The following is a 20,762-nucleotide window of genomic DNA, read 5'->3' as shown; positions in this document are numbered from 1 at the left end:
TTTTTTTTGGAACCATGGGCGAAAATCTGGGCTGGATGTTCCACCCATGGCCCGAACGTCCAGGCCAGATGTCCGAGCCATGGGTGGAACGTCCAGCCCGGGCGTTTGCCCATGATCCCAAAAAAAATTTGGTTTTTAGGCCCGATTGCCACCATGACAGAGCACCGGTGCAGGTTGAGCTCCAACGATATCAAGCTTGCAAGGTCCATTTCTGGGCGTTAGCATCAAGCGAGATAAGAGAGAAATAGGTGGTTGGGGTTTGCAAGGGGGTTGTTTGTGTGGCTTGTAGGGGGTGTTGGTTGGGGTGGAGGAGGGTGGGAGATGCTGGTGGGATTTAGGGGGGGCTGGGGGTTGGCTGTGTTAGATGCATGGTGGTGGCAGGAGGTAGATGGATGAATCATGAATAGTTGATGAAAATCCCCCCCCCCCCTCGAACACCCCTATTAAGATTTTTTCAAATATACTCTTTTCGGAAATTGACGGCTGGGGATCAATTTCCAAAAAAAGGTAGTTGGTTTTTCAAATATACTTTTTTCGGAAATTGAACGGGCGACGGCTGGGGATCAAATCCCCCCCCCCCTCGAACACCCCTATTAAGCGGAACGTTACCCCCTAACCCCTCGGCCTTCCCCCTGGCTCCCGCTTGTGCTTCTAAGACCTGTAGGATTTGAACCTACGACATACGACATTGGGTTTTGGAGAGCCAGGTCGAGTTTTTTCGATGGGAGGAGCGCAGCGGGGGTCACAGGGGGGATTTGATCCCCTTTGCTTGCCCGTATATATATATATTGTACGATTTTCATAGTTAGTGAATTAATTAAAGTTTTCGAGTTTTATTAAACTTGAGTGTGCAAACACAAACAACTCCTAGTGGCTTAGCCTTTACGCATCAAAACCCTTAGTGTGTTCCTTATGGTGGCTTAGCCTTTATCATTGAGCACCTAAGATCTATCCTTGGTTACTTGGCTTTGTTCGAACATTCATACAATGTTTTTCCACAACCTTGTTTAATCTCCATAGATTAAATACATTTTGGTTGAACCTTGCTTAGCCACGAAGTGTTCACCATTCGAGATAGTTTATGGCGCAAATCCAAGGGTGCCTATTGATCTTATTCCTTTCCCTACGGATGAGATTTATCATGTTGATGCTAAGGAAAAGGCGCAAGCAATGCTTAAACTTCATGCATAAGTGAAGGCTAGAATTGAGAAGGTGAATGCGATGTACCAACAAGTGGTTAACAAGAATCGAAAGCAGCATGTGTTCCAAGTTGGTAATTTGGTTTGGTTGCATGTAACGAAGGAAAGATTTTCGAACCTTCGCAAAAATAAACTCATGCCACGCTCAGATGGTCCATTCAAGATTGTGGAGAAAGTTAATGACAATGCGTTCACGCTTGAATTACAGGAGAGTATGAAGTTAGTTTTACGTTTAATGTGGGTGATTTGGCACCTTATGTCCTTGATGATGATATGGCTCAATCAAGGTCAAATTTTTCCAAAGAAGAGGAGGATGACACAGGAGTAATTGATGAAAGTTTACTAGCTTTTGTTCATAAGAATGTGACTTTGGACCTTGGCTCAATTGACTTGCATGGAGGACGCTTCATGGGGCCTACTACAAAGGTGGTAGCATGCTTGCTAACCAACCAAGGTGGCGTGAGTTAGGCGTGTGATTAATATGCTTAGTTGAGTTCTAGTTCTCTTAGAACTCTTCATATCTTTATTGCTTTATATTCTCTATTTCGAGTTGTATTAAGAATCATGGTTTTTCCTATGTTCTTAAGACGATGGATTTTACATGATTTAAGTGTGGTATAAGTCTAGGACTTAGGGACTTGTCTAAGCCTATTAGGTAGTTGGTTTTTCATAGAGTGATTATATCCGAGTACATATTGAGCATTCATCCAAATCTAACTGTGGGTGGCTTAACTTATACACGTTCAAACCCTTAGTGTGTTTTTTATGGTGGTGTTGCCTTTATAGTGATTCACCTAAGCACTATCTAGTTTTGTTTTGTTTAGTTGGTGGCTTTGCCTTTATGCTAATCTAACAATTCGAACCTTTTATGTTGTTCTTGGTGATTAAATTCTCTATAGAATCTACATAAAAGCCTATCCGACCTTTAGTTTGAGATTTGTCGTGATTAAATTCTTTATCGGAAATCAACTAAGTACTATCCTTTATTTCTATTAATTTTCGTACCCTATTTAGTCTTTTTAGAAGATTAAATATATCAATGGTGGTGGAGTGAGGAGAGAGAAATAAAGGGTTGGGGATATAAATTTAATTTCAACTTCTTTTGGGGTGATTTTAAATAATTTTGGGGCGACGAATCGAAGTTCTGACTACTGAAAGAGGACGTGGTCCCGTGACTCCCGTCCTTAAAGAATTCCAAACTACTATAAAAATTTCAGTTTGTTTTCATACTAAACAAAAAGAAACATTTGAAATCCAAAATTTGAGGAAATGAAGTGTTTGGCAAATTAAAGAATTTGGAATTCGATTTCATCCAAATCCATAACACTCCAAATTATTATGTAAATTCAAGAATTTCAAATTACATATGGTGGGATGTTATTCTAAATTTTAATCTTTAACATTCTCACTTCCTCTCTCTAGCCCTTGTCACTCCTCAACTCTCTTAATTAATATATTCTCTCTCTGTGGGTTTCATCTGATTTCTACTTCTTCGCCATTGTTACTTATGCCACTTGCCAAGGTAGTCGTTGTTCCCGACTTCTCCCACTTTAAACCTTGCACCACATAACTATAGAGATAAAGAGGAGTGAAGAAGAAGAATTTATATATTCTCATTATGTGGAACGCATATAAATAGATACAAGTTACAAGAGGTTACAACAAAAAACTACTCCCTCCGTCCCAAAATATAGTTCCCATTTCCCTTTTTTCACGGTAATTTATGCAAGTAGAATCTAAGAGGGATAGTAAAGATTTTTTGTTTATTTAACTAAATGTTGTATGGGAAAAGATGATTTTAAGATAAAGAGTGGAGAATAATTGGTGAAAGAGCATTAACATTTTGGTTAAATAAACAAAGGAAAAAACAAATTCAAGAAGAAAATAAATGATGGGACATGGTTTTTCTAGACAAATTACGGAAAAATGTGGAACTAAATATGAAAATGGGAACTATATTTTGTGACACCCAAAATGGAAATGGGAACTATATTTTGGGACGGAGGGAGTAGTAATTAGGAATTAGCTATAGTTACTACGTAAAGTAAATAACAAAGTGACAGAAATTGTATAACATGCGTATATCAAGAAGGATTGGATAAGTGTTGACTTATTCCATCTTTATCATGCCCCCGCGAATTGGACGGCCACAAGGAGAGACCAATTTGGTTGACTAGATTTTGATAGGTGGCATGATGCCATAGCTTGGTTAGTGCATCAGCTAACTGATCATGTGTAGAGATGTAGGAGACCCGTAACAATCTGGACTTTATATTTTCTCGAACAAAGTGGTAGTCAAGACCCAAGTGCTTCATTTTGGAGTGGAAAACAGGATTGACACTAACATAGGTGGCGTCGGCATTGTCGCAATAGATGACCGAAACCTGAGTAACTTAGCAGCCGAGTTCAACAAGTAAATTACGAATCCATAACAATTCAGCAATGGTGTTGGCTACGGCTCGGTACTCAGCTTCGGTGGAGGACCAAGCACGGGTACGTTGTTTCTTCTATGTCCATGAGACTGCATTTTTACCCAAGTTGGCAATGTAGGCAATGTTAGAAATATAATCATCTTTGTCGTGAGCCCAGTCAGAGTCAGAGTAGGCATGTAATGCGGTTGGGGAATCTTTGTAGAGCAAGAGGCCCATGTGTGAGGTTCCATGGCGGTATCCAAGTAGGCGAGGAAGAGCCTGTATATGAGCTTCGGTGGGATGCTACATATAGTGGGTTAGTTTGTTTACGGCAAAAGAAAAGTCGGGTATAGTAAGTCCTAAGTATTGGAGGCCACCAATGATTGTCCGATAAGTGGTTGGGTCATAAAGAGGTGGTCTATGTATGGTGAGAGGAGGGTCGGTGGCCAGAGGCATAGCAACCGGTTTTGCGTCGTCCATATTTGCCTTGCACAAGAGGTCTTGTATGTACTTATTTTGGCTGAGGAATGGAGCTTGGGATGTGGCAGTACTTCAACACCTAAAAAATAGAAAAGTAAACCCAAATATTTTAGTGAGAACCAAGACGCAAGCTGCACAACAAATTGATCAAGTGTTGAGGAAATATTTCCTGTTACAATAATATCTTCTACGTGTAGACTAATAAATAAATAGAAGTGTCATTAGACTGATATGTAAAGAGAGATGAATCAAATATAGTGTTCTTAAACGCGACATCAAGTAAGTGTTGCCTAAATTCTTTGTATCAAGCCTGCGGGGCTTTTTTCAAACCATATAGCACTTTGTTCAGTTTACAAACCTTATTTGGAAACTTAGGATCAACATAACTAGGAGGTTGAATAGTTTATACTTCATCGGTGAGGGTAAACTGCAAAAAAATTGTTGTTAATATCAAGTTGACGCAAGGACCATCCTTGACTTACCACTAGTGAGAGAACCAGAAGCATGATATATGGTTTGACTACAAGACTGAAAGTATCATTTAGTCAATTCTGACACGTTGATTAAACCCATGAGCAATGTAGCGAGCTTTATATTTGGAGATGCAACCATGTTGGTCTTTCTTTATGCAAAAGATCCATTTGCACGTGACAACATTTTAAGAGGGGGGTGGGACCAAATCATAAGTTTTGTTTTAAATGAGGGTTGAGACTTCTTCACCCATAGATTGGCGCCAAACAGGGCTTTTTAGGTCTTGGGTGATAATTTTGGGTTGGATTTCATGAGTGATTGCGTTGAGATTGAGTTTGGCAATCAGTTTGTGACGTGTCTAAGACGAGTGTGATGTGTAGGAGGGGAAGATAGGTGAGGCGGTTGCAGGGGGAGCAGTAGGGGAGGGCTCAAGAGAGGGGGAGGATGTGGAGAGGGGAGGGGTAGTAGCAGCGGAAGTAACAGAGGAGGGGAATGAGGTGTAGCAGCGCTAAAAGTGGAGTGAGGTGTGGAAGGCGGGTGGGATGGGGAATCGGGTGTGCGGGGTGTGTGTTGGGTAGATAGAGATGGGGTGATTGTTGTGATAAGAAGCGGGGACCATTCATCGAGAGTGTGAGAGAGAGAGGCGGGGGTTGAGAAGAGTTGGAGAAAGGAAAGATATGCTCAAGAAAATGTACATGACGGTGATGCTATAGTTTTATATCTACTTTTCTCCCCCCGCTTCTTGTTGAAATGCGTGCTAATAGTGCTCTTAGGAGCCATTTTATACTAACTTCTTCCATCTAGTTGTGGTTTTGTGTTTTATGATAGTTTCTAAGTTTTAGGGAATTATTTCTCTATTTTCTGCTATTCTTAGTGCCACAATGGTTTGGAGAGAGTTAAGAGGCACGTGTATGAGTTTTTGTAGCCCGAAGCTGCTTCCCAAACCCTTCGGGTGTGAAGAGATTTGAATTAAGACTTGGCATCAAATGCCAAGGGAGCTCCATTTGAAGGGCAACCCGATCTGGTTGGGTGACAACCGCCCTATCGCGCGATCACTTTTCTCCAAATGCCATTATTGTCGGGCACGATCGGGGTAACTCGCCCGCTCGCAATTCGTTGATGTTACCCGACCGGTCTGATTGAGTGCCCTGCTATCTTAAAGTCGATGAAGAAAACCATCAGTGGAAGCTCGCCCGATGGGATCGTGCGGCCGACGTCCAATCGAGCGATTGACCCGGAAGCTAAAATCCTGACCTTTTATTTCTTTTTTTTGTTCTTTTTTCGCTCACCACGGATTTTCGCTCATAATTTCTTCGACTTATTTTCCCTTAATTATTATTTTCTGTTAAATTTAGAATATTTTACTTCTTAAACATATTATATCTTATGTTATTTGTTTTCCAACTTTTTAAATGTTGTATTTGTAAAATTTATTGGATTAGAAATTATATATATATTCTACTATTTAAAATGCGTGTTTGATCTAGTATTTTTATTTATTCGGTTTTAGCGCGTTTCGGACCGTTGCACGACCTTTTAACGTGAAGCTTTATGTTTCTAAAAGCTGTCCAAAATAATGTCTTGTATGGGAGATATTTTCCGATTCATTTCAACCTTTGAAATCCCTTTGTAACACCCATTTTATTACCCCATTAATTTCACTTGTAACCTCTTTTTATTTACCCTTTTGCTGCTGGAAATTGATCAGCAAATTCAGTCCATTTTCCCCATTTTATTCGACCATTTGATGAGACAAAGTTGAGAGGAAAAGTTCATCTCGTTTTTCCCTGCTACACCTTCACGAAAATGGCTATCACCGAAGATCTAACCGTTGGATTTCCCTGAAATTTGGACAGTACGTTAAGGATATCTGGTCCTTCGTTTTGACCAGAGAGATTTTGAATTGAAGATTTCAATTGCCGGCAATCATGATTGGAGCAGAACAGTACATAATGAAAATGCAGTAATTGGAGGTCTTCAAAAGTAACTAACGGCGATCCTAGTACAATTAGAATCGGTTTAGGACTTATCTAGTTTTAATACTTAAGTTTGGGTTACTATTATTTTAGGAATTTGGATGGGAATATGTTATGTTATATGTTTTTTTCTTCTTCCATGAGATTTAATGAATTATATGATTATGCGATTATTTTGGGGTTTTGGAGTTTGATAAATATGTTCATCTATATGTATAAACGTGAGTTATAAGTTATAGTTGTTATTTTGTATATGGTCTATTCATGTTCTTTGATTCATGTATTATGTGCATTGTGATGGTTGGTTCTGTAATATAAAACCTAGGTTATTATTACTATAGTATGATGTTTTCTTTTCCTCTCTTGATGGATATTACATGATGCATGTGTAGTGTCAACTTAGATGAATTTGTAAATTATAGGTGGTTTGTTGGTCTATAAAATTATCACCTCTGCTACTGTTCATGTATGTTGATGGTTCTTTACTTCTTCATTAGTTCACTAGTTTGAAGATGCGCAACGTCGTCGGTTTGTTTTTTTTTTTTTTTTTCCTCTTTTGCCTTATGCATGCGTAATACATGCTAAGTCGTATGTAGCTATATACTAGTCATGCATACTTTTGGAGGAGTTGTATGCTTAAGCTATATAATATGTTCCAGAACTAGTTATGGTGTGTATGTAATGGTTTAATATATAATTTATGGGTTATTTGAGATTCTCTTAGATAACTTGCAGAGAAGTTATTTTAGTGTATCATGGCTTTCCCCTCCTTGTTATAAGTTATATATTGTATTTATGATTCAGTTATGATTTAGTTGCATAATGTTGTTTTGTAAATTGGGCAGATTTGATAAGTTATATCTATGACCATGTTTTCATGTGTTGTTAGTTATATATGAGTGATTTTAATTATTTTATGATGGTTTGGTTGTTTGTATGATATTAGGAGTATAATAATACTGTAGTTTTATAAATCAATATCTAAGTTGTCGACGTTACAATACTCGAGGGAGAATAATACTGTCTTTAGTACCGTTTCGCCAAGAGTTATGTACCGGGGGTATTATAGCTAACGTTGTAATTAACCTTGTACCCAAATTCAGACAACGAGAGTGTAATAGTTGGAGTATCTGATTATACTGTGTATTTGGTGTATATTTATGTTTTAAGAAAGGTTTATTCTTTTTAGTTGGGTGAAATGATTTTTATTAGTATTATATTACTATTACTTTGAGAAGAATAAATATTGTTGAATTTTGAGACTCTTGGATTGCGATCCTAGTTTCTGCTGATTTTAGGTGTAAGGCCTGAAGGGCATCCTTATTATTTATATTTGATGAATAAATTATTGTATTTAATTGTGGAAATATTTTATTGAGATTAAGATATCCGGTGGGATAGATGTAGTCCCCAGTGAAGAACATGCCAACCACCTAGGTTGCGATTTAGGGGTATAACCTGGGTTAATTGTTGTCGTCCGAGAGGTTGGGAAGTACTGAGCTGGGTACTATCCTGCATCGGGAGTTTGGCCATTCTTAGACACGGACAGTAGGGAACGTAAGCCCATAGGCTGTCTGGAGATTTCGATCTAACAAACCTTAGGAAGTGGGCTGCGATCCACTGGCGTTCTGCTCTTTCTCAAAAGCTATTTATATTATTTTGGAGGCTTATGTTTTATATCTTGTATGTCTATATTAAGTTTATTAATCGTGATTTACTTTATTTAACCATGTTAAACTGTTAGTTGTTGTTTTGCTGTTATTTGGTTCAGTTTGATCTTTTATGTTGATTGGGACTTATTTATTAACGCTTGATAACTTCTACATGGATCCTAATTGAGCCGGGAGAGCTGTTAGTTACTCCCTACTAATTGTGGATGTTTGTTGTTTATTTTTTTTTTGCAGGATATGTTGATGAGAATCTTTTTTTGGTTTTGGGCTCGGGTTGAGATGTGAGCATTAAAATGTTAGATGTTTTAGGCCTAGACTCTTTGTTAATTTAAGAGTCAGTTTTCTCTTTAGGTTGTTAATTTAATTTATTTATACTATTCTTTTTTCTGTGTTGGTTTTATCGCTTAGTTATATAAACAAATTCTTGTAGTAGTGACATTCCCAGAAGACAATGTTTCCACCATCGTCCTCTACTACTATTATTATTATTTCTTTCTTTTCCGCTTTGAAATTCTGGGGTGTTACACTTCGGGTGTGAAGAGATTTGAAGACTTGGCGTCAAATGCCAAGGGAGCTCCATTTGAAGGGCAGCCCGATCTGGTTGGGTGACAACCGCCCTATCGGGCGGTCACTTTTCTCCAAATGCCATTATTGTCGGGCACGATCGGGGTAACTCGCCCGCTCGAATTCGTTGATGTTACCCGACCGGTCTGATCGAGTGCCCTGCTGTTACCGCCTTATTTGAAGGCCTCGGAAGGCAACGAACTCCCGGCTAGCAAGCCCAAAGGGGTGCTGATGGGTCTGATGAGGTGGCGTGGCAGTTAGTGGTGCTTGGGCTGCCCAGTTTAGCGACGAAATGATTCCTCCTACGAAGCGGTTACATGATTGCCACGTAGTGGAATCATGGGCAGCGGTTACCATGCTTGGTAACGGCCTGGAAGTTACTAGAAACATGGGGATGGCAGTTATGGGAAGTTACTTGGAGTAGTGGGTGGTTATTTAGTAACCACCATTGCTGCCCCATGATCTCCTAAATTTAAGGGGAAGTTACAAAGATAGTGGGTAGTTACCTAGTAATGGGTAGTTATTCGCTTATGTGGCTGGGCTGTAGCCATTTATCTTGTATTATAAATAGAGAAGTGTCTTAGCCATTTTGGGCATTCGAGTTTGGGCATGATAGCCTTGTATGCGAGAAATCTCTAAAGTAATAAAAGTCTCGTTATGTGCTTTGTGTGTGTTTAATCTTACTTGCGTTATTCGAAATAAATATTATAAGTGTGTATGTGGGCTGGTCTAGACGGAGTCTAGACGCCATCACAGGAACCTCTAGTCGCGTAAAAGGGGTAGTTCGAAAAAAATTCCGTGACAATTTGGTCCGACCTGCCGGAAAAACAAAAGCCAACTAGAATGGCTAAGAGTAAAGCAAGTAATGCGGTCGAGGCCGCTGCTGCAATTGCGAAGAACACGACTCAGAGTAGGGATGCTGCCGAAGCAAGCTATGTTGGCACTGACCGCTCTCCGCCAAGGACACCCCCAAGGTCTCCGGGTGGTGAAGGAGAAAATTCTCCAAGGACGCCAAACTGGAAACACGTGAAGCGTCGCATGGGAGAAATGAACGCTGAATTCCCTATGATGAAAGATCGTATGGAATTAATCGAGAAGTCGTTGGAGGCTACTCGTCAAATGCAAACTGTTATGCTAGGCAAGATTGATGCCATTGCTGAAGATCGGAGGGATGGACCTCCTCCGCCTCCTCCTCCTCCTCCCCTCCTCCCCCTGCAATGAGGTGGAAGATCTTCGAAGGGAAATTGAGAGACTCCGGAAGAGGAGAGGTGAAACTTTCAAACTCAAGATCCCAGACCGAAGGCTTTCTCGGAGATCGAAGTGCCAAGGATCTCGAAAAACTTCTTGTGGGACATTGAGCAATACTTTAAGGTTGCTCACGTCAGTGATTGTGACAAGGTCTCAGTTGTGGCTATGTATCTATCGGGAGACGCCAAGTTGTGGCGGCGGTCTCGTGTGGAACTTGATATCGTGGCTGGAAGGGATCCTATCGCGGATTGGGATGAAATGAAGAGGGAAATCAAAGTCCAATTCCTTCCTGACAATGCCTCGTGGCACGCTCGCGAATCATTGAAGGCACTTCAACAATCTGGTTCCGTTCGTGAATACGTGAAGGAATTTAGTTCATTGATGCTAGACATCAAGAACATGTCGGAGGAAGATAAGCTGTTCAATTTCATTTCTTGTTTAAAGACTTGGGCGCAAACTGAATTGCGTAGACAAAACATTAAGACTTTATCCGCTGCCTTTACCGCTGCTGACGCTCTTGTTGATTTTAAGCCAGGTACTACCAACGTCGCTGCCTCTTCGGGATCGAATAGCAAGCGTAAGCATTGGGAAAACTCCGGAAAAGGCAAAGACAAGGGTAAGAACCAAGGTAAGAACAAAAAGTTCAAGGGTAAAGATAAAGTTGTTTCGTCTAACAATGATGCAGGTGCTAAACCAGGAGATGGTGGTGGGTGTTATGAGTGTGGCGGACCACACTACGCCCGAAACTGTCCCAAGAAGGGAAAGTTGGGAGCCTTGATGGCTGAGGAACCTGTGGAGGATTCGAAGGATGAGACTCCAATCCGCGTCAATCCATTGCGCTTGTTAAATGCCGCTAGAGCGACATCCTCGGACCCATATGGGGGCCTCCTATATGTGGATGTGCGCGTCAATGGGCACTCTATCAAGGCAATGATTGACACAGGAGCCACCCACAACTTTGTGAGCGCTGAAACGGCTCAAAAGTTAACCTTCCATTGACTAGCTGTGCTAATCGGATGAAAGCCGTGAACTCCGAGGCTCTCGTGGCAAAGGGGAGTGTGCGCGGTGCCGATATGCAAGTAGGCAATTGGGAAGGAAAGTGTGACTTGCTGGCCGTCACACTTGATGATTTCGAACTCATCCTGGGGAATGAGTTCATTCGCAAGGCAAAGGTTTCGGCGATGCCCCACTTAGGTGGGATATTGATTGGGGATGAAGGAAACCCTTGCTTCGTCAAGGGCGTTGCTGTTCCTTTCTCCAAGAATCATGTTGCTCACGACCTTGGAAAGAACTTGGAGTTCTGTTCCGCCTTGCAGGTGAGGAACAAGGTCGCCAAAGGCGAGCCTACGTTCCTTGCCGCGCTGGTGGAAATCACCCCGGACAATTATGTCGAGGTGCCTGACGAAGTTGCTGGAGTCCTTGCAAAGTTCAAGGACGTGATGCCACCTGAATTTCTGAAATGTCTCCCACCAAGGCGCACTATTGATCACAAGATTGATCTAGAGCCAGGCGCAAAGGCCCCGGCTAGTGCTCCTTACCGGATGAGTCCGGGAGAGCTTGCAGAATTGAGGACTCAGTTGAACGACCTTCTTAAAGCAGGTTTCATTCAACCCTCTAAAGCTCCCTTTGGTGCCCCCGTTTTATTTCAGAGGAAATCTGATGGATCTTTACGAATGTGTATTTATTACAGGGCGCTGGATAAGGTGACGATCAAGAACAAGTACCCGATTCCAAGGGCGGATGACTTGTTTGATCGGTTGGCACAAGCTACTTGGTTCATCAAGTTGGATTTGCGTTCAGGATACTGGCAAGTGAGGATTGCAAAGGGGGATGAAGCCAAGACGACGTGTGTTACTCGTTATGGTTCATTTGAGTTTCTAATTATGCTGTTTGGGCTTACTAATGCTCCGACCACCTTTTGTAACCTCATGAATGATGTTCTTTATGAATTCCTAGATCAGTTTGTTGTTGTGTATCTTGATGACATTGTGATTTATAGCAAAACTCTTAATGAGCATCTTAACCATTTGCAATTGGTGTTCCGTCGACTTAGAGAGTATAAACTCTTTGTTAAAAGAGAAAAGTATGAATTTGCCCAAAAGGAAATCATGTTCTTAGGACATAAGATCGCTAAAGGACAAGTCAGGATGGATGAACGTAAAGTGAAAGCCATCCATGACTGGTTGCCCCTTAAAAACGTGCCCGACTTAAGATCATTCTTAAGCCTAGCGAACTACTACACCGTAAGTTCATTGTTGGCTATGCTAAGAAGGTCGCTCCGCTGACCGACTTGCTCAAGAAAGAGCAAGGGTGGGTTTGGACGGATGAGTGCGATGCAGCGTTTAGGAACATCAAACAGGCAATCGCTAGCGAACCTGTCTTGAAATTGCCCGTCTTTGATAAACCTTTTGAGGTGCACACTGATGCCTCGGACCGTGCAATTGGTGGGGTTTTGATCCAAGAAGGACACCCCGTTGCGTTTGAGAGCCGTAAGCTCAAGGGTGCCGAACAAAGATACACCACCCATGAAAAAGAAATGCTCGCGGTAGTGCATTGTCTTAGGGTGTGGAGAGTGTATCTTCTCGGCCAAAGTTTTGTTGTTAGGACGGATAATGTCGCTAACACCTACTTCAAGACGCAACCGAAGCTCTCCCCAAAACAAGCCAGATGCAGGAGTTTTTGGGAGAATACGACTTTGAGTGGGAGCATAATCCCGGTCGGCATAATGCGGTCCCCGATGCTCTTAGTCGTAGGTGCCATGAGTTGGTCACCGCTTTGACAACGGTAGAAGCAGACTTCACGGAGAAAGTGAGGGCTTCCGTTGTAGGCGATAAGCCTTATGAGAAACTCAAGGAAAAGATCGAAGCCGGAATCACAAGGCGATTCTGGGTGGAGAATGGTTTAGTCTATGCTAAGGGCAGTAGGCTATACATTCCCGCTGGTATACTTCGATATGAGTTAATGCACGAAGTGCATGACGCCAAATGGGCGGGACATCCGGGAAGGGAAAAAACGCTGGCGTTGCTTTCCCGTGACTATTTTTGGCCAAAAATGAGTCAGGATGTTGAGGCATATGTGAAATCATGTCTCGTTTGCCAACAGGATAAGTTGGAACGAAAGAAAGAAACCGGTTTGCTTTAAACCCTACCAGTCCCGGAGAGACCGTGGCAGTCGGTCTCTATGGACTTTATATTGGGGTTGCCCAAGGTTGATGGGCTACGATCGATCCTAGTGGTATTGGATCGGTTGACAAAATACGCGGTATTTTGTGCTGCTCCGGATGCATGCACGGCCGAGAGGGCCGCGTAGCTGTTCTTTAGGAACGTGGTCAAGTACTTTGGCCTTCCCCAAGACATAATCAGTGATCGCGACACTCGATTTACGGGGCATTTTTGGTTACAGTTGTTTAACCAGATGGGTTCGCAGTTGAAGTTTTCAACAGCAAACCACCCTCAAACGGATGGGCAGACGGAGCGTATTAACGCGCTGCTTGAGGAATACCTAAGGCACTACGTGAGTACATCGCAACGAAATTGGACGACGCTGCTTGAGACAGCCCAATTTTGTTACAACGTACATCAGAGTAGTGCGACAGGGTTCAGTCCGTTCGAGTTGGCCATGGGATGGCAACCATTAACTCCTGCGGAGTTGGTGAAGCAAAAGACGGGTGGGAAGTGTCCTGCCGCGTATCATTTTGCTCGCAACCGACAGGAAATGATGGATGAGGCTAAGGATAGCCTCGCAAAGGCTCAGCGCCGTATGAAGAAACAAGCGGACAAAAGACGTCGACCACTTGAGTTCAAAGTGGGAGACAGGGTGATGCTTAAGTTAACTCCACATTTATGGAAGAAAATATGTGGAAAGAACCGCCATCGAGGATTGATTCCTCCGTATGATGGGACGTTCAAGGTAATGACCAAGGTGGGCAAGGGTGCCTATCTCTTGGAACTACCGGAACGGATTAAGGTTCACCCCACCTTCCATGTGAGTTACTTGAAGCCCTTTAACCCCGACTTGTTGAACGTACACCCCTTGGTCCAGAGGGCTCCTCCTACGGTGAACAAGGAGATTGGTCGTACTATCGAGAAGATATTGGACCATAGAGCCATAGGACAAGGAAAGAAGAACTTTCGTCGTGAGTACCTCGTCCTTTGGAAAGGAAAATCATAATCGGATGCCACTTGGGAGCGAGCCGAAACACTTTGGGAGAACCAAAATGTTATCGACTCGTATTTCAATGGTCTGCCGAGGACGTCAGACACTTTTGGTGGGGGAGGTTTGTTATCGCCTTATTCGAAGGCCTCGGAAGGCAACGAACTCCCGGCTAGCAAGGCCGAAAGGGGTGCTGATGGGTCCGATGAGGTGGCGCAGCAGTTGGTGGTGCTTGGGCTGCCCAGTAAAGCGAAGAAATGATTCCCCCTACGAAGCAGTTACATGATTGCCACGTAGTGGAATCATGGGCAGCGGTTACCATGCTTGGTAACCGCCTGGAAGTTACTAAAAACATAGGGATGGCGGTTATGGGAAGTTACTTGGAGTAGTGGGTGGTTATTTAGTAACCACCATTGCTGCCCCATGATCTCCTAGATTTAAGGGGAAGTTACAAAGATAGTGGGTAGTTACCTAGTAGTGGGTAGTTATTCGCTTATGTGGCTGGGCTGTATCCATTTATCTTGTATTATAAATAGAGAAGTGCCTTAGCCATTTTGGGCATTCGAGTTTGGGAATGATAGCCTTGTATGCGAGAAATCTCTAAAGTAATAAAAGTCTCGTTGTATGCTTTGTGTATGTTTAATCTTACTTGCGTTATTCGAAATAAATATTATAACTATGTGTGTGGGCTGGTCTAGACGGAGTCTAGACGCCATCACGGGAACCTCTAGTCGCGTTTAAAGTCGATAAAGAAAACCATCAATGGAAGCTCGCCCGATGGGATCGGGCGGCCGACGCCCAATCGAGCGGTTGACCCGGAAGCTAAAATCCTGACCTTTTATTTCTTTTTTTTGTTCTTTTTTAGGAGTTAGTATAAATAGCTTTGTGAAATATTTGGCAAGGACCTTTTTTCTGATTTTCATTTACATTCATTAGTTTTCCTAAACACTAGTTTTCTCTCTCTAGCCCTAATTATTGCACATTGGAGATTATTCAAATTCAATTCTAGCTCTTCATTTTTCCTTTCAATTGGTAATTGTCTCTTTTATAGTTATTTACTTTCAAGTATTTGTCTTTGATTGTTTTTAATTGCTTCAAAGTATGAATATTTTAATAGTTATTTTTTGTGCTTCATTTGCCATGAGTGAGTAGATTCTTCTCTAGGGCTTAGTGAGGGAAGACATGTTTATGCCATGATATATTGTTCTTGATTTTTTTAAAATCTAGGTTGTGGTTAGAGTAATTCTCGTGTGATTCATTTTAATATGCTATTTATGTTAGTGTACAGTTTCATGAATCATTTCTGGCTAATGATTGTTTGTACTGACCAAGATCTTAATTCTAGAGGCCTAGAACACACTAGTAAGTCTGATTATGTGATGTGACAATACTGCAAATGTCGCTTTGAGAATGTTAAGACCCGACCATAGGATTAATGCCTACTCTAATTGCTCGACCCTATACCTAAGTATTACTAATAATCTGAACCCTCCTGATTGGTATAAGCATGTTGGATCGATCGAACGCCCTAGACCTTTAATTATTTGATAAATTTCCATCTCTTGTGATCGAGTTTACTTTAGTTTAGTTATTAGTCATTCAACAACTTTTCTCTCTGAATAGTTAAGTAATTGAGCATAAATCTGTAGAATTCCTGTCCTTGTGGATCGACCCGTATTTGCTAAGTATCTGCTAACAATAGACACCGTGCACTTGATGCATTACTTTAAAACCCATCATGTTTTTGGTATCGTTGTTGGGGAGACAGCTAGTTCTATAGCTTTTTGATTAATTATTTAAACTATTCATCTTGTCTCATTGGAACTTCAAGTTCCAATTGAGGCGATCTCACTGCACATTTTTTCTTTGTTTCTTTTATGACGATGTCTAAAGAACAGGTACTCCAGTTCCAACTGATCCTGATCTTGAAGAAACCCTCTGGAAACTCAAGAAGAGACAAAAGAAGAAGAAGCAATCTGCTAATTAGGAAAAATCCATGGAAGAACCATCAGAATCAGTCATGCCTCCTAAGTCATTGAAGATTTATGGGGTACCTTCCCCTGGTAATGTTCCCACAGGCCCTACTATGCCTAACATACAAGTGGCGAACTTTGAGATCAATCCTACCCTCATTCATATGATCCAACAGAACCAGTTTGTAGGGCATCCATCTTAAGACCCGTAAATCATTTACAACGGTTTCAACAACTTTATCATGTTGTTAAGCATCAAGGGGTCAATCCTGATCAGTTGAAGATCATGGTATTTGAATTATATTTGAAAGACAAAGCACAAAAATGGTTGAATGATGTCAAAACAACTGAATGGAGTGTTATTTCTGAAGCATTCTGAAAGAGTACTATCCTCCTACCAAAACTGCTGAAATCAGGCATAAACTTGCTACCTTTCAACAAAACATGATGAGATACTAAAGGAAGCATGGAATAGGTCGAAGGACCTGCAGAGAGAATGCCCACACCACAATCTTAACAATTGGTTCATCACCCAAGCATTCTACAATGATCTACAACCCCATATCAAGAGTACAATTGATTCGTCTGCCGTGGTGTTTTCCTAGATAAGGAGGTGGATGAAGGGTACAGCTTTTTGGCTAACTTAGCAGCAAATGATCATAGTTCTTCTAGGACTATTACAAAGAAAAAGTTGGATGCTGATGCGTATGCATTATTGTCTTCACAAGTAGCCCAATTGAGCATGAAAATGGATGCGCTGAAATCTTCAAAGTCTAGTACACCCCCTATGAGTATTAATGTGATGTCTTCCATGGCTCCTTTTACCTCTTCTTACTGTGAGGTGTGTGGTGTTCAAGGATGTGCTGAATATGATGGTTCCTATGAAGTGGATTCATGATGAGAGCATCAAGGAGTTGAAAAACACTACTAAACATTGGCAGACTCAACTTGCTCAAGTGGGCGAAAACAATGTGCAAAGGCAACTAGATCATCTACCGGGAAACCAATTCCTAGAGAAACTACTAATGGTGTCACTCTTCGAAGCGGTACACAGTATGATGCCCCACCTACGCCTACTAATAATTCCCCACCTCTAGTACAGAATGATGTAGTGGATGAAAATGAATGTGAGGATATCTCAACAACTGACATTGAGCAAGGGAATGTAGATGAAGCAAGAAAGCAAAATGAGAAGGTTACTTTTCTCCTACACCACCATTACCTTTTCCCCACAAGATGCAAAAATCAAAGGTCAATCAACAACTTGGTAAGTTATTGGCCATGGTCAAGAACTTGAGGTAACAATTCCTTTTACTAATTTAATTTCTCAAGTACCTGTGTATGCTAAGTTTTTGAAATATATGATCACTAAGAAGAGGGAATTTGGTGGTATTAATAGAGTTGCTTTAACTGAAGACTGCATGTTATATTGCAGAACAAATCCCATCAAAACTCAAGGATCCTGGTAGTTTTTTCATCTCTTGTCATAATGTAGGTGCTTTATTCATTGATAAGGCTTTATATGATATAGGAGCTAGTGTATTTATTATACCTTTATCTATCTGTAATAAACTAAACTTGGGAGTCTTAAAGTGCACGCAGATGGCAGACCGTTCTGTGAAATATCCTTTGGGTATTTTAGAGGATATATATTCATGTTGATTGTGTAGTACTAGATATGGAAGAGGATAGTCCAATTCCCATCATCTTGGGTAGACCTTTCTTATGTACTGATGGTGTTGTTATTGATGTCAAGTATGGTTCTCTTACTTTGAGTATTGGCGATGATACTATGACTTTTAAGCATTATAATGCCCTAAAGTCTCCTATGTTTGAGAACACTTGTTGCAGGATTGATGTCATAGAGGAGGTTGTTGGATATGATGCTCCTCGAGCCTTGTTAGATGATCTGTTAGAGACTATTCTTGCTTATGGAGCCTCAAAAGGAGAAGATGATTATGAGGTAACTTCTTTGCTTTATGATTTGGATTGTATGGACGCTGATGAGGCCGAAGGTTTTGAGGTAATGCAAACCACTTGTTCCACTTCTGAGCCACAGGTAAAGAAGGTAGAATTAAAACCATTACCCTCTCAGCTTAGATATGCATTTTGAAGCTCCTCATTGTGCTTAGCATGCATAAGAAAACTATTGGGTATAACGACATTGACGATCTCAAGGGCATTAACCCTGACGTTTATATGCATAGAATAAATCTAGAAGAAAATAACCGTCCTTGTATACAACCACGGCATCGTTTGAATCCTAATATGCAGAAGGTGGTGAAAAAAGAGGTAATGAAACTACTTGACACAGGCATCATCTACCCCATTTCTGATTTTATGTGTGTGAGCCCGATACAAGGCGTTCCTAAGAATGGGGGGAAAACAATTTTTAAGAACGATAAGGATGAGCTTATTCTTACTCGTGTTGTCACAGGGTGGCATATGTGTATTAATTATCGCAGGTTGAATATGGTCACTCTGAAGGTTCACTTCCCCCTCCCTTTTATTGATAAAATGCTTGAGAGATTAGCAAATCATAACTTTTTCTATTATTTGGATGGATATTCTAGTTTTTCAGATTCCTATTCATCCTGAAGACCAGGAGAAGACGACGTTCACATGTCTGTGTGGCACTTTTGCTTTTTGGTTTGTGTAACGCCCCTGCCACTTTTCAAAGATGTGTGATGGCCATATTTTCTGATTTCATTGAGAACTCATGAAGGTATTTATGGATGACTTTAGTGTTTATGATTCTAACTTTGACATGTGTTTGCATAATATTTCTAAGGTACTTAAGCGTTGTTTTGATGTTAATTTGGTTTTGAATTGGGAAAAGTGTCACTTCATGGTCAATGAAGGAGAGGTACTTGGTCATCTTGTTTCTAAATGTGGCATCCAAGTTGACAGAGAAAAAATTGAGTTAATTGAGAAACTTCCCCTTCCTGTGAATGTCAAGGGAATGAGGAGTTTTCTTGGTCATATGGGTTTCTATCGTCGTTTTATAAAAGATTTTTCTAAAAGTGCGAAACCCCTAACTCAATTATTACTTAAGGATATCACTTTTGATTTCACTGATGGTTGTTTGGAGTCCTTTGATAGGATTACGAAAGCATTGATAACTGCTCCAATCCTACAACCACCAAATTATGATTTGCTGTTCGAGATCATGTGTGATGTTAGTGACTATGTTGTGGGAGCAGTGCTTAGCCAAAAGAAAAGTAAGGTGTTGCATGCCATCTACTATGCAAGCAAAACCTTAGATGGAGCTCAAATGAATTATGCTACTACTGAGAAGGAGCTCCTTATGATTGTTTATGCCCTTGATAAGTTTCGAACCTATCTCATTGGTTTGAAAGTCATTATTTACACTGATCATGCCGCCTTCTAATATTTGTTGGCCAAGAAAGAGGCGAAGCCGAGACACATTCGATGGATTCTTCTTCTTCAAGAGTTTGATATGGATATACGAGATAAGAAGGGTGTTGAGAACGTTGTTGTTGATCATCTCTCCTGTTTTGAGGTTTGAGTCGAGATCAGATGGCCCTATAGATGATTCCTTATGATGATCATCTCCTTGATGTGTCCACCCAATCCCCTTGGTATGCTGATTTTGCTATTTACCGTGTTGGCGAATCTCATCCCCTTGATCTTATATATCAAGAGCACAAAAAGTTCTATCATGATGCTAAAAGGTATTTCTGGGAGCATCCCTTTTTATATAAGAAATGTGCTGACGAGATGTTTCGTAGATGTGTTGTAGATTGGGAGATTAAGGGAGTGCTACAACATCGTCATAGCATGCCCTCTAGTGGTAATCTAGGCTCTCAAGCCACAGCTCATAGAGTCATTCAAAGTGGATTTTACTGGCCTACAATTTTCAAGGATGCTCGTGCCTTTTGTGTGTCTTGTGATGCTTGCCAAAGGACCGGTAATATTTCCAAGAGGCGAAAAATCCCACATACAGGTATTTTGGAGGTTGAACGTTTTGATGTCTAGGGAATTGATTTCATGGGACCATTCCCTACTTCTTGTGGAAACATGTACATTCTGGTAAGTGTTGATTATGTGACAAAATGGGTTGAAGCCATAGCATCACCAACCAATGACTCTCCAGTAGTGATGAAGATGTTCAAGAAAAAAAATTCCCTATTTCAGTGTGCCTAGTTGTCATCAGTGATGTAGGCTCCCACTTCCATAAGAGCACCTTTAAGGCCTTGTTGAAAAAAACATGGGGTCACTCACAAGGTTGGCTTGGCCTATCACCCACATACCAGTGGCCAAGTAGAGGTGTCCAACAGACAAATTAAAAAGATTTTGGAGAAAGTAGTCACTAAAGCAAGAAAAGATTGATCCTTGAAGCTTGATGATACTCTTTGGGCTCTGTGCACTGCATTTAACAACCCTTTTTCCATATCGGATGGTGTACGATAAAGCTTGCCACCTACCAGTTGAAATGGATATCTATTTGCATATGCAACTAGGGAAATTAACTTGGACGTACAAGCTGCAGGTGAGGCACGACTTCTTCAATTGAATGAACTAGATGAACTCAAACTGGAAGCTTATGAGAATCACAAGCTCTATAAGGAGCAAAAAAAGAAGTTTCATGATAAGA

The sequence above is a fragment of the Beta vulgaris genome, chromosome 9 (genome assembly GCF_026745355.1).
Source record: "Beta vulgaris subsp. vulgaris cultivar EL10 chromosome 9, EL10.2, whole genome shotgun sequence".
NCBI classification, from domain to species: domain Eukaryota; kingdom Viridiplantae; phylum Streptophyta; class Magnoliopsida; order Caryophyllales; family Amaranthaceae; genus Beta; species Beta vulgaris.
Note: the sequence above shows the minus strand (reverse complement) of the source record.